The sequence below is a fragment of the Lathyrus oleraceus genome, chromosome 7 (assembly GCF_024323335.1).
Source record: "Lathyrus oleraceus cultivar Zhongwan6 chromosome 7, CAAS_Psat_ZW6_1.0, whole genome shotgun sequence".
Classification (NCBI taxonomy): Eukaryota; Viridiplantae; Streptophyta; class Magnoliopsida; order Fabales; family Fabaceae; genus Lathyrus; species Lathyrus oleraceus.
Genome location: NC_066585.1, coordinates 409,177,938 through 409,201,390, shown reverse-complemented (window position 1 = coordinate 409,201,390; position 23,453 = coordinate 409,177,938).

The window sequence follows — 23,453 nt, the reverse complement described above, 5'->3', positions numbered from 1 at the left end:
TCAATTATGTTATTTTTCTTCATTTTTAATTGTTTAAAATTAGTTTCTGTTTTCAAAAAATGATGAAATTTTTTGTCAAACCTTGTTTGACCATGTTGAACTTATGATGATCCAATTGGACTTTTCCAAGTTGATTTGAATTGGATTTGAAGTTTGGCCTTTATTTGTTTATTTTAATTCAAGTATTATTTTAATTCCAAAAATACCAAAAATATTTTTATTGTTTCTTGACTTCTAAGCTTCATCTCACTTCTGTTTACCATTGATTAATGTTGATTCCATTCATGTTTGATCAATGTGTGTTGGTTATGTCATTTTGAATTTCAATTGTGTACATTCCATTTCTTCTTCTTCTCTTTTTTTTCTTTTTGATCAATGAGTTAGAGATTGGTGGTTAGCCTTGACATATGAGGGGCTTAGCCTTCCTTGATTCAAATCAAATTCATCTTGGTCAAAGATCAAGTGAATTGCTTTGCATTAAGGATAGGTTGCTTCTTGGTCAAGCAAAAAACCTAAATCAATACAAGATCATTCTTCTTTTATTTTGGCATGGCAAGTTGTAGGAGCTTGGCTTACTAGTCATGGTCTCTAACTTGTGTTTTTTGCCTATAGTTTTATTGACCGGCCTCAGATAGGTGTGACTACTACATTAGTCCATTTACGATTGCTTAACATAGCGCTAAATTGCCTTATGGAACACTAACACTAACTAATAATTACTAACTTTTAATTCAAGCATTTAATTCTTGCAATTTACATTAATGCAATTTAATTTCTTGCTCATTAATTCATTTGTCCTTGCCCTTTGCTCACTTGAGCTCATGTTTATGTTTATGCAATTTTCCTTTTGCTCACTTGAGCATATTATTGTGTATATACTATTGCCTTGTGCTTTGTTTTGTTTGTTGATTGTGTGAACCCAATGCCAATGGAGAAAGGACTTAGATTTAGGACCTTACCCATGCTAATGGAGTTTGAAGAGCAACTAGGTCTCATGCCTTTAGAATGCTAAAGTTGTCAAAGAGCAACTAGGCCTCATGCCTTTAGAATGCTTAATCTTGAAGATGACATTGAAAGGACTCCTAATTCTAAACTCACTCTTGTCCATTCTTTCTATTGCATTGTGGAACTTTTTGATTTGTGTGCTCTTGTGCTAGGGATCCCAAACTTGAGCTACTTAGAAGAACCATTGCCATGGACATTCAAGATAAGAGATACAAAAGCCAATTGGAAGATTCCTAGGAGCTTGATTGAATATTTGCTTGATTGCTTGAGCCATTTGCTTATTGCTTGCTAAATCCAAAGAAAAGGAGCAACTTGGATCATATTTATGATATCAAGAAGGGAACTCCAAGTGGTTTTATTTCTCTTCCCTCATCTTTACATGTTTAGGACCTAGCCCTTCTCTTCTTCTCTCCACTCCAACCCAAGCCAAACTTTTGTGCAAACATTAACATTGTTTTCACAACCTAGGCATTATGCCTTTGATTTTTTCAAACTCTGTACATAGCACTTATTTTGAATTGAATTCTAAGTCAACTTTGACCTTACTTTGTGAATACTTTTCATTTGTAAATACAACTCACTCAATTGTTTTTATGGTCCCAATAGCCATTTGTGTTAAAGCTTTTCATAAACATTAGCTATTAGGTTTGAGTTATCTTAGAGGTTGATATAATACTCACCTATGTCCTTAGTGATGGACTATAAGTCTTCCATGCTTATTATAGGGTTAACCCCTCACTAGCATGTTGAAGCTCTCCTCACATGGTGGATTTGTGGTTTTGGGTTGAGTTTTCTCCCTTTGATAACAAAAGACCTTAAGGCTTTTGAACAATCAATTCACCAACTTTTTTTGATATTTTTACCCCGAACTACGAGGTTTTGATCCTACCTTTTTAAGATGGTACGTAGGCAATGGGTTCATCCATTCAAACACAAAATTGTAAATAACTTGTATATTCTTTTCTCATCTCCCCAATCATGTTTGCACAAATATTTTTTCCACAAATACCAACCTACATTGCAACATTTGTAAAAAGGGCTCCCTTAGAGTACTAAGGATGTTTTGGGTGCTTAAAACCTCCCCATTGCATAACCAACCCCCTTACCCAAATCTCAGACATTTTTATTAATTTTTGATTTGATAAAACTTCTCAGTTTTTGTTCGCTTTCTAACCTTTCCTTTGGATAAATAGAAGTGCGGTGGCGACTCGAATTGTATGATTTACTTTTGATTTAGTAAATAAATCTAAAGGTACCGAATACCCCGCTACAGAAAAATGGCGACTCTGCTGGGGAACATTTTCCTAGTGGGTTTTTGCCTACTTTTTACCTTTGTTGTATTGTATGTTTATATTATTTGTGACATATTTTTGTGCAAATTTGGGATGACTGTATTGTTTGTAATGTATGAATTTCTTGATATATCAATTGCTTGTGTGCTTGGTAGTCTCTTGTGAGATGAGTTCTATACCCGAACTCGAGTGCACTTATGATAGGAGAATGGCATAGTCTTGTTGACTTGTGTGGAGTTATTCCTTAGCAAGTTGACTTGCAAGCCCATTCACTTGGTGGAGGTTATGTTGGGATCAATAATGTCACACGAGTAGTCGTGGTTAGGCATTACTGTTTCCAATATATGCCTTAGAAGCCAAGAACCTTAGATTACCTAGCCCATCTTGGCCTATTTTTAGGACGTAGTGCGAAGGTCGTTCAAGTGTAAGAATTGATACGATTGTTACGCGATACTACACTCATAAGAGTCTCTCTTGAGAATATTTTTGGTATACGAGTAGTCGTTTATCCGATAATATCCGAAAGATGGTGTAAGACCCCAATTTTGTCCATAAGATCCCTCATGGCATCATAACATTGCATTTGCATTGCCTCAAGGATCATAAGCATCTTTGTTCCCTTTGCCTTTGGGTGAGACCTCTTGTGAGTGGTTTGAGATCACCAAGCATGCTTGAATTGTATATCATTGTTTTTCTCATTTTGTTTATTAATCAAAAGCACAAAAATATGTCACAAACATCTTTTGTTTGTAGCTTGAGCAATCACAAGGTCAAGAGCTTCAAGGAGATCCTTTGTGTAGAGATATGGCCAAGGGAAGATGATAGCAAGCATGGTAATGGTTCCCAAAGCTCTCATCCACCAAATATGCCTCCCTAGCATCTCAACTCATCATTTTGTTCAAAGCAAGTCAAAGGGTTTGAGGTTTGTTCCCCAAAGAAACCTTAATTCATCTGTGCACCACAATGCCTTGCTCTTGAAGCAACCTCAGCCCCTGATCAAATACAATCAAGGGAAGTTCTTTAATTCATCATTTCATGCATATTTGAACTTATTTGAGTGTCCTCAATCATCAATTCATCAAGATAAGAGTCATGGACTTGAGAAGTTGATCAGTCAATTCATATGACTATTCTGAAATACACTGAGACCTAACTTTTTGTGTGTTGGTCAAATGGAGATGATCCCAAAAGCAAAAATGTTATTAAGGACAATATTAACAACTTTCATGTTCATCACAAATTTATTTGAATCTTGGAAGGTCATTTACCATTCCAAGACATTATAGGTCATTTTGACTGAAACCCTAATTTTGGGTCAACTTCCCAAGGACATAACTCATTAATTTTTTATGATTTTGAGGTGGGATTAAATGCATTGGAAAGCTTAAGATTCCTACTTCAAATTTTACGTTGAACAAAATTCCAAAATCTCAAAGGAAATACATGTGATAATGCAAGACATTATAGGTCCTTTTGGACCAAATGCATTAAAAGGCAAAAAAGTCCAACTTCAAGTACCCATAACTCTTTCACCAAAAATCCAAATGATGCAAAATTTGAGTCCATTTTGATTGTCTTGAAACGATCTACAACTTTGATGTTGGAGGTTTTTTCATTTGAGGATTGCATCATCAAAACATAAGGGCTTCAACAATGGCCAAATTTAGAAACTTTGCCTTTGCATGCTTTGCACCTTGCACTTTAAACTCCAATTTCACCAATTTCCACACTTCAAATGGATTTTTCCCAACATAACAATTGTTCCTTACATCAAAACCTTTCCAACCATTACTGACATGCTTATGTTTGGATTTGGCAAATGGAATTTTCGAAGAGGGGAAGTTTTTGGTTCAATTATGCATAACATATCAAAACTCCATGCACAAGCCAATTCACTCCAAGCTGCGCGTCCAAATCATCTCACATTCATTTCAGATTGCATTTGGCATTGAATTTGGGCCTTTTGCATGATCATGCAAGCCCATGCAATGGATATCCAATTCCATGCACCCGGATTGAATCACACTTACCTTGCCATTCCCTCTATAAATAAGAGCTCTATTCCATTCAAATTGGATCCAGGAATCAACCTGAAATGCTGTTGAACTGAAAACCTAACCTCTCACCAAAGGAGCTATTTCACTTTTCTTCATTTTTTTTCAGATCTAAAATTCAACTACATCTGGTTGAATCTTTGGATCTAAAGCTCCTAAACCTCTCTCTCACACTCCATTGATCTTCTGTTTGGCCAAAAGGAAGCAAGGAAGCAAGCTCAAATCTCCAGAATCCAAGGTTGTTCTTCAACTGGTTTTTTCTTCGAAACTCACCATTTATTGATCTATTTGCTTGGATCTTGTGTTGGCCGAAGTCCTCTTCATAGAGGCAATTGTTTTGAGTGCTCAATTGTTGAAATCCATGAAGTTCATATGAACATCACAGAATTTCCATCTCTGATTTCTCTCAATATAGAGATCTAGAGTGGAATTGAGTGATACAGGGATGATGTACGTCATCCCAGCTTTCCAATGATGTATGGATCGTGTATTTTGGCTAAGTTTTGGTTGTCTGCAATTTTGCCCGGAAAACACAAGCTCACTGGAGAAGACGGTGGCGCTGGCCACCGTCTCCTTTCCAGTTTGAATCTGGATCGTTGGATTGGGTTTCCCAGATCTAATCCTGGCCTTCGCTTGTTATGACTTATTTTAAATCCTTGTGTTACGCGTGGACTTTGGCTTTTGGTGAGCGCGCGCTTCTGGAGCGTTTGATCAGTCACGTCAATTAATGAGGCTTGATCAAACGCTCCTTGTTTTTTTGAATTTCTTATTTTCTGGTTTTATTTCTTTTATTTCCATTATTTTCAAAAATTCATATCTTCTTCATTTTAAATCCAAAAATTATGGGACCAATTGCATTATTCTCCAAATAAATTCTAATTTCTAATTTTGATTTTTAATATTTTTTATTTCATCATTTGATATTTTTTGTGAATTTTCTCTTTTCTGATTATTTTTAATTCATTTTAAATAGTTTTTTATATTCAAAAAATACAAAAATATTTTCCTAACCTATTTGAATGATGATGGATCTATGAAAAATATTCTCATCAATTTTTTAATTGATTTGAGATTTATTTGAGATTTTAGTTCAATTAGGTTATTTTTGTTCATTTTTAATTGATTAAAAATAGTTTCTGACTTTTAAAAATGCTGAAATTTTTTGTCAAACTTTGTTTGACCTTGTTGAACTTGGGATAAATGACTTGGACCTTTCAAGGTTGATTTGAGGTGATTTTGAAGTTTGACCTCTCTTTTATTTTATAATTCAAGTTTATTTTAATATTAGAAAATGCCAAAAACATTTTGCTTATTGTTTGACCTCCAATTTTTATCTCACTTCTGATTTCTCATTGTTTGACTTTGACTTTCAATGTCATTTGGTCAATACACATGGATTGGTACATTTTATTTCACCTTATGCACTTTATCCTTTCCATTTTCCTTTTCCATTATTCATCTCTTTCTTCCTCTTCTTCTTTTCTTTTTGATCAATGAGTTAAAGGTTGATGAGTTAGCATTGATTAGGGAGGCTTAATCTTCTTTGATTCAAATCTAATTCATCTTGATCTATTGATCAAATGAATGGCTTTGCATTAAGGATAGGTTGCTTCCTAAATCATGCAAAAGACTTAAACCAATACAAGATCAATTCTCTTCTTCTTTTTGGCATGGCAAGTTGTTGGAACTTGGTTCACTAATCAAGACTTCTAACTTGTGTTGTTGCCTACATTATTATTGACCGGCCTCAGATAGTTGTGACTTCTACATAAGTCCAATTACGATTGCTTAACATAGCGATAAATTTGCCTTATGGCACACTAACTACTAACACTAACCATTAACAATTAACATTTACTTTTTGCACTTTACTTTTATGCAATTTACTATTCTTGTACATATTATACATTTGCTTTTCCCTTTGCTCACTTGAGCACATGTTTATGTTAATGCCATTTTCCTTTTGCTCACTTGAGCACATAATTGTGTATATACTATTGTGCTTGTGTTTTGTTTTGATTGTTGTGAACCAAATGCAAAGAATTGGACAAAATGGACTTAGACCTTAGGATCTTCCCTATGCAAATTTGGAGTCAAAGAGCAACTAGGCATTGAGCCTTTAGAATGCTTAAGCTTGAAGATGAACATTGAAAGGACCATATTCTAAACTCCTTCTTGTCCATTCTTTGATTGTATTATAGAACCTTTTGATGCGTGTTTTCTTTGTGCTAGGAGTTCCCACTTGAGCTTAATTGAGGAACCATTACCATGAGCTTCCAAGAGAGAGAGATCCAAGATACATTGAGGAGTCTTTCCAAGAGTTCATTTGATTGTTGATTGCTTGAGTTTATGCTTACTTGCTTGTTTACTCCAAAGGATTAGAGCTACTTGGATCATCAATATGATCTCAAGAGAGGAACTCCATAGTGGTTTTGTTTCTTTTCCCTCACTTTTTTGCTTTACTTAGGACTTTAGCCCTTCTTCTTCTTCTCTCCACTCTAACCCAAGCCAAAACTTTTTGTGCAAACAATTAATACTTGTTTTTCAACATTAGAAACCTAAGCCTTATGCTTTTGATTTTTAAACTTTCTTTTCATAACACTTATTTTAAATTGAATCTTTAAGTCCACTTTGACCATTTTTCTACATACTTTTCATTGGTAAGTATAACCCATTCAAATACTTTTGTGGTTTCAATGGCCACTTCCTTAATCAAATTTTTTATAACCTTTAGCTATTAGGTTTGAGTTATCTTTGTGGTAGATGTAATACTCACCTATATCCTTAGTGATGGACAATGAGTCTTCCATGCTTATTATAGGGTTAACCCCTCACTAGCATGTTGAAGCTATCCTCACATGGATGATTTGTGGTTTTAGGTTGAGTTTTCTCCCTTTGATAACAAAAGACCTTAAGGCTTTTGGACTAATCAATTCACCAACTTGTTTTGAGATTTTTACCCCGAACTACGAGGTTTTGATCCTAATCTTTTTTAAGATGGTACGTAGGCAATGGGTTTATACATCCAAACACAAAATGTAAATAAACTTGTATATTCTCTTCTCATCCCCTCAATCATGTTTGCACAAACAAATTGTCACAAAACAACAACCTTACAACAAGTATGAAAAGGGCTCCCTAGGCGTACCTAGGATGTTTTGGGTGCCTAACACCTTCCCATTGCATAACCGACCCCCTTACCCAGATCTCTGATTCTCTTTTACTAGGTTTTGTTAAAACTTTTAGATTTTTGTTCGCTTTCTAACCATTCCTTTGGATAAATAGAAGTGCGGTGGCGACTCGACTTGTATGATTTACCTTGGATTTAGTCAATATCTCTAATGGTAACGAATACCCCGCTACAGAAAAATGGCGACTCCACTGGGGAAATATTTTCCTAGTGGGTCTTGCCTACTTTTCATATTTGTTGTATTGTATGGTATATTGCTTCGTGGCATATTTTTGTGCAATTTGGGATTACTGTATTGTATGTAATAACTGATTTGCTTGATATTAATTCCTTGTATGCTTGGTGATCTTTGTGAGATGAGTTCTATACCCGGACTCGAGTGCACTTAGGATAGGAGAATGGCATAGTCTTGTTGACTTGTGTGGAGTTATTCCTTGACAAGTTCACTTGCAAGTCCATTCACTTGGTGGAGGTCATGTTGGGATCAATAATGTCACACAAGTAGTTGTGGTTAGACATTACTCTTTCCAAAATAGACCTTAGAAACCAAGGACCTTAGTTTACCAAGCCCATCTTGGCCTAGTCTTAGGATGTAGTGCGAAAGTCGTTCAAATGTAAGATTTGATACGATTGTTACGCGATACTACACTCATAAGAGTCTCTCTTGAGAATATTTTTGGAATACGAGTAGTCGTTTCTCCGATAATATCCGAAAGATGGGATGATGACTATGGGAACCTTTTGTAGAACATGTTTGGCAGGTTTAAACCCTAGTACACTCCCTTTGGGTGGTTCTTAACCGAGACTTCATGCTCGTGACTTGCAACAAACCCTTGATTCATGGTTGATCTGTTCTTGTATCCTTAATATCAATGGAACTTAGGTGTTTATAAGGTGTAAACCATAATCCACCAAAATGGATGATTGATATTAAGGATGATATGATCCATCCCATGACCTTTGTTTGGTGTGCTTTGCTTGATCCTTGAGTGTGATTGTTGCATTCATGCATTCGTGCACCCATTTGCATCCATATCATCAATAATGAAGAAAATTTTCAAGGAACTTAAGGGGTTTATTTGCAAATTTTCAGACATGGAAAGACAAAGAAGTACAGCTTCAGACAATCAGATTTGAAAGAGTTAAGGAATTTGACATCCTATGTACTAGATCCCTTGGGTTTCAAGGCTAGTTTTGGAAAGCTTCTTCCTCTTTTGACTACTCAGGTGGATGAAGGGTTGATGAGTGTATTGGTGCAGTTTTATGATCCCTTGTACCATTGCTTCACGTTTCCGGACTTCCAGCTTTTGCCTACGCTTGAGGAGTACGCCTACCTTATGGGTATACCTATTCTAGACCAGTTGCCATTCAGTGGCTTGGAGAGTATTCCTACTTCTCAAGAGATAGCAGACATGTTGCATATAAATGAATCTCTGATTGGTGCTCATATGACTACCAAAGGTGGAATTCAAGGTCTCCCTTCTGATTTCCTCATTTCTCAAGCTATTGTGTATGGGAAGGCCATGAGTGAGGACGCCTTTGAGGCCATATTTGTACTTCTCATCTATGGGTTAGTGTTATTCCCCAACATCGACAAGTTTGTGGATATGAACGCTATTAGGATCTTCTCTACTCTTAATCCCATTCTGACTCTGTTGGGTAACACTTATTTCTCTTTGCATATGAGGAATGCAAAGGGTGGTGGCGCCATTGTGTGTTGTTTGCCTCTGTTGTATAAGTGGTTTATTTCTCACTTACCGCAGACGGCCTTCAAGGAGAACAAGGGATGTCTACGGTGGTCCACGAGACTCATGTCTCTCACTAATGATGATATTTCTTGGTACAACCGTGTGTATGATGGTGTGCAGATTATCGACTCTTGTGGCGAATTCTCCAATGTACCTCTTCTTGGTACATGTGGTGGGATTAACTACAACCCTAAAGGATAAACCCAATAATATTCTGTTAGAGGGTGTGTTCTTTCAGGAGGGTAAAGATCCCCAAGGCTTGAAGGGAGGAATGGTCCGCGCTTGGCGCAAGATTCATAGGAAAGGAAGGAAAGAGTTGGGTCATAAGAATTGTGTTGTTATGGAGCCTTACACTACTTGGGTTAGGAAGAGAGCATCTGAGTATCTCATGCCTTACGAGTATCCAGACCTACACCTTTGGTTATGGCTGGGCCTTCAACCCTCCCTGACCAAGGAGTAGAGGAGCTGAGAGACGAAGACCGATCACGTGCTTGGATCCGTGAAAGAGAGGAGTTGCTTCAGCAGATCAAGGAGAAGGATGCTTTGATTGAGTTTCTCGAGCATCAGGTTATTGATGATCCTGATGATGCATGGACTTCTCTACTTCCTCAATCTTCCAGGTTTTGGAAAAGGAAGTACGACCGACTCGCCAAGGAGAAGGCAGATATGGAGGCAGCCTACGAGAGGGAGGTGAAGAGACTTCGTGCATCCTATCTTCCTGTGTCCCGAGCTTTAGATGATTGTTTCTAGGGATCCATAGGATGATTATTTTCATTTTCTCTTGTATATGGTTACTAATGCGGTACTTCTTTGGTGTAAAATATTTCCCAGATTTTATGTTTCCGTATAAAAGTGTTTAATATTTCCAAAATTTGCAAATAGAACCCTAAAATTCCTTTGAAATAAAAAAACAAATCATGTGCACAAGCATTGCATGCATCATGTGCATAAGCAGGTTTTGTTCCCGGCTTCTTGTCCTGTGGTCTAACTCTGTGTTCTTCATTTATTTTGAAGACAAGATGACTCACCGGTACTACACCAGAGCCAACATTTCAAGACTGATGGATCATTTGGAATAAGAGAATCGCGAACTGAAAGAGGAAGTGGCCAGATTAAGTGCCTTCATGGAGTCATTCATGGCTTCCCAGAGCCAGTCTTCTCTGACACCTTCAACTCCTCCCCAGAGGACCGTCATCTCTGAGATTGTCTCCTCGACTGTGCCTGCAGCCAGTGCATGCTTTGCTCCAACGGTCATGCCAGCTGGATTCCCGTGGGGGATGCCTCCCAATTTCATGTCCGAGGGTCCTGCTCCCACCTTTGCTTCAATGTCGGAATCTAGCCCGGTCCTTGCTGTTCCTCCTCCTGTTGTGCATACTCTGCCCAGAGACGACACCATCTATTATTCTGAGCCGTCCGAGGGCCCAGATGTCTATGAGAAGATGGACGCTATGAACGATCAATTTCTTGAGCTTCGCAAGGAATTGAAGACTCTCAGAGGAAAGGATCTTTTCGGAAAGTCTGCTGCCGAACTCTGCTTGGTTCCTAATGTGAAGATCCCTATGAAATTCAAGGTCCCTGACTTTGAAAAATACAAGGGAAATACTTGCCCTCTCAGCCACTTGGTCATGTATGCCAGGAAAATGTGGACTCAGACCGACAATGACCAACTGCTCATCCACTACTTTCAGGATAGTTTGTCCGGTGTTGCTCTGCGTTGGTACATGGGTTTAGACAGTGCGAACATCCGATCCTTCAACGATCTTGGCGAGGCCTTCGTCAAGCAATACAAGTACAATGTGGATATGGCTCCTGATAGGGATCAATTGAGGGCCATGTCCCAGAAGGACAAGGAAACATTCAAAGAATACGCCCAGAGGTGGCGAGAGGTAGCAGCACAGATCGTGCCCCCGCTAGAAGAGAAAGAGATGACTAAGATCTTTTTGAAGACCTTGAGTTCTTTTTATTATGAGCGGATGATTGCTAGCGCTCCTTCTGACTTCACCGAGATGGTGAATATGGGGATGCGTCTAGAAGAAGGGGTTAGGGAAGGGCGTCTGACAAGAGAGGAAAGCCCTTCTTCCAAACGTTATGGGGCGTTTACGAAAAATAAAGATGGAGAGGCACATGTTGTGACCTCCCATGTGAAACCGAGAAGACCCTCTGTGAGGAGGAAGACCGTGCGTCCCGCCGGTAACCAGCACCAGGTGGCTCATATAGCACCTGTCTTCAGAGATAATCAGCAGTACCAACAACATAACAACAATCAGCAACCATATCCGCAATATCAACATCAACAGCACCGTCCGCAACAGCAGGCCTACCAGCCTCGAAATAGTAATCAAACCAGCACGAGTTACGAGAGGAAAAGGGTCACCTTCGATCCTATTCCGATGACGTATGCAGAGTTATATCCCTCTTTGATAGAGAGGAAGTTGATTACTCCGCGAGACCCACCGGCTATACCTACTAACCCCCAGTGGTGGTATAAGCCCGAATTACACTGTGTTTAACATTCTGGTGCTCCCGGCCACGACGTGGAGAATTGCTACCCTTTGAAGACCAAAGTTCAAGACCTTGTGAGGTGTGGCATTCTGTGTTTCGAGGATGTAAGTCCTAACGTGAAGAACCCATTGCCCGAGCATGGGAAATCTGTCAACATGGTCCAGGGCTGCCCTGGCAAGTACAAAGTCAAATACGTCAGTCATATTCGACAATCTCTGGTCGAGATGCATCGCTTGCTATGTGATTATAGTCATTATGAGCATGACCACGATAGATGCCGGGTCTGTTCTATTAATCAAAGAGGTTGTCTCCAGGTGCGCAAAGATGTTCAAGAAATGCTGGATGAAGGAGTTATTGAGATCCTTCAAAACAGAAATGTTGACAAAGACGCTGATGATGTCAACGTAATTTCTCCAGTATTTCGGATCCCTGAGCCTGTTATCATCAAGTATGATGGTAGCAAGCAGAAGGTTTCTCCCCGCATTAACCATCAAGCCAGCCGGACCGGTACCATACTCTTCTGAAAAGGCGGTCCCTTATCGCTACAATGCTGTCGCGGTAGAAATTGGGAAAGAGGTGTCCTTTCCATCCTCATTTGTTGTTAACATTGCCGATGTTAGTGGTTTGACCCGCAGCGGTCGTGTATTTTCAGCACCTTCAAAGCCTTAAGCTAATACTGATTCTGTTGAACGCCCGATTGGGAATGCTGTGAGCACTCCGAATCCGGCACTTGTTGTTAAGCCCGCCTCTACATTGAGAACTCCTGCTTCTGTTGGCCCAAACGACAATATGAAAGAAGACTGCGATGAGATGTTGAAGCTCATCAAAAGGAGCGAGTACAATATTGTAGACCAGCTTCTACAAACGCCATCCAAGATATATGTGTTATCATTGCTTTTGAACTCAGAACCACACCGAGAGGCTCTGCAGAAGGTGTTGGATGTGGCATATGTGGATCACGATGTCACGATAGAACAATTCGATAGCATTGTTGCAAACATTACTGCTTGTAACAACTTGAGCTTTTGTGACTCTGATCTCCCCGAGGAAGGAAGAGACCACAACTTGGCATTACATATATCTATGGGTTGCAAAGATGACGCCATGTCCAATGTGTTGGTGGACACTGGGTCATCATTGAATGTATTGCCAAAATCCACTCTCTCGAAGCTGTCATATCAAGGGCCTCCCATGAGGCAGAGTGAAGTAGTTGTGAAGGCTTTCGATGGGTCTCGCATGACTGTGATTGGGGAAGTTGATCTCCCAATCAAGATCGGACCAAGCGATTTCCAGATTACCTTCCAGGTTATGGACATTCACCCATCGTATAGTTGTCTCCTAGGCAGACCATGGATTCACGAAGCAGACGCCGTGACATCCACCCTACACCAGAAACTGAAATTTGTGAAGAATAAGAAGCTGGTGGTGGTAGGGGGAGAAAGGGCTCTCCTGGTTAGCCATTTGTCTTCCTTCTCTTATATAGATGCTGAGGATGAAGTTGGAACTCCCTTCCAAGCTTTATTTATTGTTGAGCCTATTGAGAAGAGAACTCCTTCATTTGCTTCCTACAAAGATGCAAAGTTGGCCATTGAGCGTGGTGCAACTGTTGGATTAGGGAAAATGATTGAGCTAGAAGACAACAAGTCCCGGTCTGGCATAGGTTATTCATCTGGGATTTCTAATACGCAACGGTTGTTCAAGAGTGGAGGGTTCATCCACACTGGTCAAGACGAAGAGGTTGCTGCCGTTCTGGAAGACGACGAAGAGGATTCTGGCAACTTCGTCATCCCTGGGGGGATCTGCAATAATTGGGTCGCTGTGGATATTCCAACAGTTATCCATAAGTCAAAGTAATGTTCATTAAAAACCCTCCTCCCATGCCAAAAGGAGAAGTGATGACATTGTTGGCGCATAAATACAATGATATTTTCATTCAATGGATTCATGTTAAATGTTTGTTCTTCCAATTATTTTCCCTTTTCGCTTTTTGCATGAAATTGGTGATCACATAAAACCTAAAAATAGAATAAAATCAATCTTTTCATCTGCATAATGATTTTCCTTGTTTGAATTCTAAAGCTTTTCATATCCAAAATCATTATGCAGGTTGATCTAACCCATTGAACATAATGACCCAACACCATCTCCCAACTTTGAATTCCCTGTATTTGAGGCGGAAGAAGATGATGTTGAAGAGATTCCTGACGAGATTACCCGTCTAATTGAGCATGAAGAGAAGATCATTCAGCCGCATCTTGAGAATCTAGAAACAGTCAACTTGGGGTCTGAGGATTGTGTGCGAGAAGTGAAGATTGGAGCACTCCTGGAAGAGTCTGTTAAGAAGGGGTTGATTGAATTGCTACGAGAATACGTTGATGTCTTTGCCTGGTCATATGAAGACATGCCTGGTCTAGATACAGATATTGTGCAGCATTTCCTACCTTTGAAACCTGAGTGCGTGCCTGTGAAGCAGAAGCTCAGAAGAACTCATCCTGATATGGCAGTAAAGATCAAAGAGGAAGTTCAGAAGCAAATTGATGCAGGGTTTCTGGTGACTTCTACATATCCTCAATGGGTGGCCAATATCGTGCCTGTGCCTAAGAAAGACGGAAAAGTCCGGATGTGTGTGGCTATAGAGACTTGAATAAAGCTAGTCCGAAAGATGATTTTCCTCTACCACATATTGATATGTTGGTAGACAATACAGCTAAATTCAATGTCTTCTCATTTAGGGATGGATTTTCCGGATATAATCAGATTAAGATGGCACCCGAGGATATGGAGAAGACAACATTCATCACACATTCATCGAGTGATGCCCTTCGGTTTGAAGAACGCCGGAGCCACGTATCAACGAGCTGAGACCACCTTGTTTCATGATATGATGCACAAGGAGATCAAGGTATATGTTGACGATATGATTGCAAAGTCAAGAACGGAAGTTGAACATGTAGAGCACTTGTTGAAGCTTTTTCAACGTTTGAGGAAGTATAAGCTCCGTCTGAATCCCAACAAGTGTACATTTGGAGTCCGTTCCGGCAAGTTATTGGGCTTTATTGTTAGTGAAAGAGGTATTGAGGTTGATCCTGCAATGGTCAAAGCAATACAAGAGTGCATGCGCCCAAAACTGAGAAGCAAGTCCGAGGTTTTCTTGGCCGCTTGAATTATATTTCCAAATTCATATCCCACATGACTACCACATGTGCGCCGATATTCAAGCTCCTCCGGAAAGATCAGTCCCATGATTGGACCGAGGATTGCCAGAAAGCTTTCGACATTATTAAAAAGTATCTGTCTGAGCCTCCGATTTTGTCTCCGCCCGTGGAAGGAAGACCATTGATTATGTATCTGACTGTTCTTGAAGACTCAGTGGGTTGGTCAGCAAGACGAATCAGGAAAGAAGGAATATGCTATTTACTACTTGAGTAAGAAGTTCACTGATTGTGAGTCTCGATACTCAATGCTTGAGAAAACATGTTGTGCTTTGGCTTGGGCTGCTAAGCGCCTACGCCAGTACATGTTAAATCATACGACGTGGTTGATATCCAGAATGGATCCAATCAAGTATATCTTCGAGAAGCCTGCTTTAACAGGGATGATTGCCCGTTGGCAGATGTTGTTATCTGAGTATGATATTGAGTATCGAGCTCAGAAGGCTATTAAAGGTAGTATCTTGGTTGACCACTTTGCACATCAGCCGATCGAGGATTATCAGTCAGTTCAGTATGACTTCACAGATGAGGAGATCCTGTATTTGAAAATGAAAGATTGCGATGAGCCTACACTCGATGAAGGGCCAGAGCCTGGTTCCAGATGGAGTATGGTGTTTGATGGCGTTGTAAATCAATATGGAAATGGTATTGGGGAAGTGATTATTACTCCTCAGGGCACACATATTCCTTTTACAGCAAGGCTAACTTTCAAATGCACGAAAATATGTCTGAGTATGAAGCTTGTATTATGGGATTGGAGGAGTGCATTGATCTAAGGATCAAGCATCTTGATGTATATGGTCATTCGGCCCACGTTGTTAATCAGATTAAGGGTGAATGGGAAACGAATCAGCCTAGCCTCATTCCATATAGGGATTATGCGAGGAGGATTTAAACTTTCTTTACTTAGGTTGACTTCCATCATATTCATCGAGATAAGAATCGGATGGCAGATGCTCTTGCTACACTCGCTTCAATGATTGTGGTTAAACTTTGGAACGAAGTCCCCAATATCACTGAGATGCGCTTGGACAGACCAGCTCATGTATTTGCAATAGAAAAGGTGAAAGATGATAAGCCATGGTATTATGATATCAAGTGTTTCCTTCAGAACCAGTCTTACCCGCCTGGGGCATCTGTGAAAGACAGGAAGACTCTGAGGAGATTATCAGGAAGTTTCTACCTCAATGATGATGTGCTTTATAAGAGAAATTTTGACATGGTTCTGCTCAGATGCGTGGATAGACACGAAGCAGACCTGTTGATGACTGAGGTCCATGAAGGTTCATTTGGTACTCATTCCAATGGACATGCCATGGCTAGAAAGATATTGAGAGCAGGCTACTATTGGCTGACAATGGAGTCTGACTGCTGCAAATATGTGAAGAAATGCCATAAGTGTCAGATTTATGCGGTAAGATTCATATTCCCCCGACACTTCTGAATGTGATTTCATCACCATGGCCTTTCTCCATGTGAGGAATTGACATGATTGGTATGATAGAGCCAAAAGCGTCTAATGGACACAGATTTATTCTCGTAGCAATTGATTACTTCACCAAGTGGATTGAAGCAACTTCATATGCAAATGTGACCAGGCAGGTGGTCGTGAAGTTTATCAAGAATCAACTCATATGCCGATATGGTGTGCTAGATAAGATCATTACTGATAATGGATCTAACCTGAACAACAAAATGATGAAAGAACTGGGTAGTGAGTTCAAGATTGCACATCATAACTCTTCTCCCTATAGACCCAAGATGAATGTGGTTGTTGAAGCTGCTAATAAGAATATCAAGAAGATTATCCAGAAGATGGTTGTCAGTACAAAGATTGGCATGCGATGCTACCATTTGCTTTACACGGATATCGTACATTTGTCCGCACTTCAACAGGGGCAACCCCTTTCTCTCTTGTTTATGGCATGGAGGTTGTACTCCCAGTAGAGGTGGAGATCCCATCAATGAGAGTCTTGATGGAAGCCAAGTTGACTGATGCTGAATGGGTTCAGAGTCGTTATGACCAGCTGAATTTGATAGAAGAAAAGAGACTGACTGCTATGTGCCATGGTCAATTATATCAGCAAAGGATGAAGAAAGCTTTTGATAAGAAGGTCAAGCCTCGTGCGTTCCGAGAGGGTGACCTTGTGCTCAAGAAAGTCTTGTCTTTCGCGCCCGATTCCAGGGGCAAGTGGACTCCAAACTATGAAGGTCCATATGTTGTTAAAAGAGCCTTTCAGACGGTGCTTTGATACTTACAACCATGGATGGGGAGGATTTCACTCGTCCTGTGAATTCAGATGCAGTCAAGAAATACTTCGCCTAAAAAAACAAAAACAAAACAACTCGCTAAGTTGAAAACCCGAAAGGGCGGCTTAGGCAAAAATGAGCGTCTCGGTGGATTGAAAACCCGAAAGGGCGATCCAGGCAAAAGTTAGAGACATAAAAAAATGAATATACATATCCCGCTAGATTGAGTACCTCATCCTGGGGAAATCTAGGCAAAAATTAGGGATTTGGCAAGTAACTGCATCCTGACAAGGCTTTGTTCTACAACTGTCAATCCGTCAGGGATTCTTGCTCATTCGTCATCAACCAAAGCTATAAATACATCGGATTCAGAATTGGTGGAGAAATGGTCATTATGTTCAATGTAGCCCTTTTCCAATAAATATCACCAATTTCAAATTTGTAAAGATCTATGGAGTCTTGCCATTTGCAGACTACCATTCCATCAAATAAATTTGAGCCTTTTATCCAATTATTTGCACTCTTGTTTGTTTCTATTCAACAAATGTTTTGCATGTTTCCATTGAAAAAGTATCATTGTTTTAAATAATCGAATTTTTCATAAATTTGTTTTTTAACAAAATGAACATTCACAATGACATAAGGATACTTAAGAGATCTTCAGTGCTCTCCCAAGGATGGTATGATCCCCAACAGGCAGAGTAGCGACCTTTCCTTCTCAGCAGGTGTGATCTTTGGTAGTATGGTACTTGGCGGTGACCTTGGAAGCCTCCTGTTTGGCGGTTGTTCTCCACAGATCCCCCACCTTCTCGGATAGATTCCCCAGTAGAGTAGCTCATGCGGCGGATTTTATCTGTGCAATAACTTCTGTCCCCAGCTGGAATGACTGATGTTTGTTCCCCTGTAGAGATCTTGGCTTCCTGGTATCTCTTGCCCTCATCAGATTGGATACTCTCCGGTGAACCTGGCTTTCTCTCTTGAGATGTAGTACCGGATGTGTGTGTACTTATCCTTTGGAGCTGTTAGAAATGTCTGTTTGTCAGCATTCATCATACATAAACCATGCATGCGTGCATATAGTTTTCAAGCATTCAGATATTCATGATTGCATTCTTTGCCATATACCTTTGTTTGTAATCCCCTGCTAGTGGGTGATATGCTTCCCAAGCAGATGTCCGTGTCTGATCTCCCCATGTAGAGTCAGCCCCTTAAGCAGAAAGTGTTTATCTTTCTTTCCATATTCCCCACCGAGTTATAACCTCGTAGATGATGGTTGTTTCTGTTTCTTCCCAACCCCTATATTGGGATGGGTTTCCCTATTGAGTTATATCCTCACTAGGACGAGTCTTGATTCAGTTTGCCTCTCTAGTTTGATCCTAGACTGGCTTCTTATGATTGTTTCCTGCACTCCCCTGTGGTATAAATGAATAATTGCTCAGTAATTAGTAATCATTCATCTTATCCCCGGCGGAGTCTGTGGTTTTCTACCCAGTAACCGGTAGTTGTAAACCCTATTTCATCCCCTTGCAGAGTTAACCTAATTGATGATGATTACTCCTCCGTGGTTTTCTACCCAGTATCCGGTAGATGTAATCCCCTCCTTGACGGTTATCTTTATCCAATATTCGGTGTCGATATTCCCTCATTTCTCTTGGATAATTTCTCTGTTTAAGCAGTTTATCCCCAGCAAGTCATCTCTCATATACCGGTTGCCGGTAATGTTTGTTGCTCCCCTTGAATGGTCATCATTGTATACCTAGTTTCGGTATCCCGATGCTTTTTTCTCTCGGTCGATTTATCCTTTATTAACCCAGTAACCGGTTGTGGATAACCTTCCATGCGAGTATATTATCTACGTTCTGACGGTAATAGATAATATATCTCATGCACTCTTTGGTCGAAGCCTTTTGTTCTTCCCCAGTTGAGTAAGATTCGTATCCCTTTGTGGAATCGAATGTCCATCCCATAATCGAGTTTGCTTTTATCCCTCTTTTGGATGATGAGTGTTTTGGGAATATTCCCCAATTCATGCTTTGGTTGATCACCTATATATGCCCAGTAACCGGCACCCCTGGTGTTCCCTCCTTCTGCTCCCTATTATGACTTTTTGTCCCCTGTGGAGTCAGATTTTCCTGAGTTGAAATATACCTTTTAGGTCTTCCTCAGATGATTTGGTTTATTTGATATCTCTCACCCTTATACCGGTCTTAGATATTCATTCTCCCGGAGCATGTTTTTCTCTCACCCTTATACCGGTGGGATCACATGATCTCTTTTTGAATTGGGTATAAGCATGTTTTTCTCTCACCCTTATACCGGTGGGATCACATGACCTCATTTGTTTTTCCTCAGCTGAGTCCTTAGTGGACATCTCCACCTGAGTCCGGGTTTTTTATCCGAAGTATCCGTTGCGGATAATTTTGCTGTATTGGCATATTCCCCAATACGTGCATCTTCAATTCAGCTCGAGTCCTTCCATGGATTCATTTCATGGAATCTCTCTGTGACTCTCAGCAAGTTTCAAGTTGTGACCTGCTCACGCGTTTTCATCCCTTTACTCCCCAGTAGAGTCTCCCCCCCCCCCATAGAATGAATTATTCATAGGGATTGTCGATTTCCTCCTGATCTTTGCCCTTGTGGACCTATCCCTACAGCGTTTTATCATTTGCATGCACAATCTGCATCATGACGTCTCTTAGGGACCAAAATTCATCTCTTTGTTATTATTTAAGCACATTCTACCCAGTCGAGACGAAGATTTTAACCTTCACTTCTCCGGCTAGAATGATCTTAAATAGGGGCATCTGTAAGACCCCAATTTTGTCCCTAAGATCCCTCATGGCATCATAACATTGCATTTGCATTGCCTCAAGGATCATAAGCATCTTGGTTCCCTTTGCCTTTGGGTGGGACCTCTTGTGAGTGGTTTGAGATCATCAAGCATGCTTGAATTGTATATCATTGTTTTTCTCATTTTGTTTATTAACCAAAAGCACAAAAATATGTCACTAACATCTTTTGTTTGTAGCTTGAGCAATCACAAGGTCAAGAGCTTCAAGGAGATCCTATGTGCAGAGATATGGCCAAGGGAAGATGATAGCAAGCATGGTAATGGTTCCCAAAGCTCTCATCCACCAAATATGCCTCCCTATCATCTCAACTCATCATTTTGATCAAAGCAAGTCAAAGGGTTTGAGGTTTGTTCCCCAAAGAAACCTTAATTCATCTGTGCACCATAATGCCTTGCTCTTGAAGCAACCTCAGCCCCTGATCAAATACAATCAAGGGAAGTTCTTTAATTCATCATTTCATGCATATTTGAACTTATTTGAGTGTCCTCAATCATCAATTCATCAAGATATGAGTCATGGACTTGAGAAGTTGATCAGTCAATTCATCTGACTATTCTGAAATACACTGAGACCTAACTTTTTGTGTGTTGGTCAAATGGAGATGATCCTAAAAGCAAAAATGTTCTTAAGGACAATATTAACAACTTTCATGTTCATCACAAATTTATTTGAATCTTGGAAGGTCATTTACCATTCCAAGACATTATAGGTCATTTTGAGGTGGGATTAAATGCATTGGAAATATTAAGATGTTTACTTCAAATTTTACGTTGAACAAAATTCCAAAATCTAAAAGGAAATACATGTAATAATGCAAGACATTATAGGTCTTTTTGGACCAAATGCATTAAAAGGCAAAAAAGTCCAACTTCAAGTGCCCATAACTCTTTCACCAAAAATCCAAATGATGCAAAATTTGAGTCCATTTTGATTTTCTTGAAACAATCTGCAACTTTGATGTTGGAGGTTTTTTCATTTAAGGCTTGCATCATCAAAACAGAAGGGCTTCAACATTGGCCAAATTTAGAAACTTTGCCTTTGCATGCTTTGCACCTTGCACTTTAAACTCCAATTTCACCAATTTCCACACTTCAAATGGATTTTTGCCCAACATAACAATTGTTCCTTACATCAAAACCTTTCCAACCATTACTCACATGCTTATGTTTGGATTTGGCAAATGGCATTTTAGAATAGGGGAAGTTTTTGGTTCAATTATGCATAACATATCAAAACTCCATGCACAAGCCAATTCACTCCAAGCTGCGCGTCCAAATCATCTCGCGTTCATTTCAGATTGCATTTGGCATTGAATTTGGGCCTTTTGCATGATCATGCAAGCCCATGCAATGGATATCCAATTCCATGCACACGGATTGAATCACACTTACCTTGCCATTCCCTCTATAAATAAGAGCTCTATTCCATTCAAATTGGATCCAGGAATCAACCTGAAATGCTGCTGAACTGAAAACTTAACCTCTCACCAGAGGAGCTATTTCACTTTTCTTCATTTTTTTTCAGATCTAAAATTCAACTACATCTGGTTGAATCTTTGGATCTAAAGCTCCTAAACCTCTCTCTCATACTCCATTGATCTTCTGTTTGGCCAAAGGAAGCAAGGAAGCAAGCTCAAATCTCCAGAATCCAAGGTTGTTCTTCAACTGGTTTTTTCTTCGAAACTCACCATTTATTGATCTATTTGCTTGGATCTTGTGTTGGCTGAAGTCCTCTTCATAGAGGCAATTGTTTTGAGTGCTCAATTGTTGAAATCCATGAAGTTCATATGAACATCACAGAATTTCCATCTCTGATTTCTCTCAATATAGAGATCTAGAATGGAATTGAGTGATACAGGGATGATGTACATCATCCCAGCTTTCCAATGATGTATGGATCGTGTATTTTGGCTAAGTTTTGGTTGTCTGCAATTTTGCCCGGAGAAGACGGTGGCGCTGGCCACCGTCTACTTTCCAGTTTGAATCTGGATCGTTGGATTGGGTTTCCCAGATCTAATCCTGGCCTTCGCTTGTTATGACTTATTTTAAATCCTTGTGTTACGCGTGGACTTTGGCTTATGGTCAGCGCGCGCTTCTGGAGCGTTTGATCCGCTACGTCAATTAATGAGGCTTGATCAAACGCTCCTTGTTTTTTTGAATTTCTTATTTTCTGGTTTTATTTCTTTTATTTCCATTATTTTCAAAAATTCATATCTTCTTCATTTTAAATCCAAAAATTATGGGACCAATTGCATTATTCTCCAAATAAATTCTAATTTCTAATTTTGATTCTTAATATTTTTTATTTCATCATTTGATATTTTTTGTGAATTTTCTCTTTTCTGGTTATTTTTAATTCATTTTAAATAGTTTTTGATATTAAAAAAATACAAAAATATTTTCCTAACCTATTTGAATGATGATTATGAAAAATATTCTCATCAATTTTTTAATTGATTTGAGATTTATTTGAGATTTTAGTTCAATTAGGTTATTTTTGTTCATTTTTAATTGATTAAAAATAGTTTCTGACTTTTAAAAATGCTGAAACTTTTTGTCAAACTTTGTTTGGCCTTGTTTAACTTGGGATAAATCACTTGGACCTTTCAAGGTTGATTTGAGGTGATTTTGAAGTTTGACCTCTCTTTTATTTTTTAATTCAAGTTTATTTTAATATTAGAAAATGCCAAAAATATTTTGCTTATTGTTTGACCTCCAATCTTCATCTGACTTCTGATTTCTCATTGTTTGACTTTGACTTTCAATGTCATTTGGTCAATACACATGGATTGGTACATTTTATTTCACCTTATGCACTTTATCCTTTCCATTTTCCTTTTCCATTATTCATCTCTTTCTTCCTCTTCTTCTTTTCTTTTTGATCGATGAGTTAAACGTTGATGAGTTAGCATTAATTAGGGAGGCTTAATCTTCTTTGATTCAAATCTAATTCATCTTGATCAATTGATCAAATGAATGGCTTTGCCTTAAGGATAGGTTGCTTCCTAAATCATGCAAAAGACTTAAACCAATACAAGATCAATTCTCTTCTTCTTTTTGGCATGGCAAGTTGTTGGAACTTGGTTCACTAATCAAGACTTCTAACTTGTGTTGTTGCCTACATTATTATTGACCGGCCTCAGATAGTTGTGACTTCTACATAAGTCCAATTACGATTGTTTAACATAGCGATAAATTTGCCTTATGGCACACTAACTACTAACACTAACCATTAACAATTAACATTTACTTTTTGCACTTTACTTTTATGCAATTTACTATTCTTGTACATATTATACATTTGCTTTTCCCTTTGCTCACTTGAGCACATGTTTATGTTAATGTCATT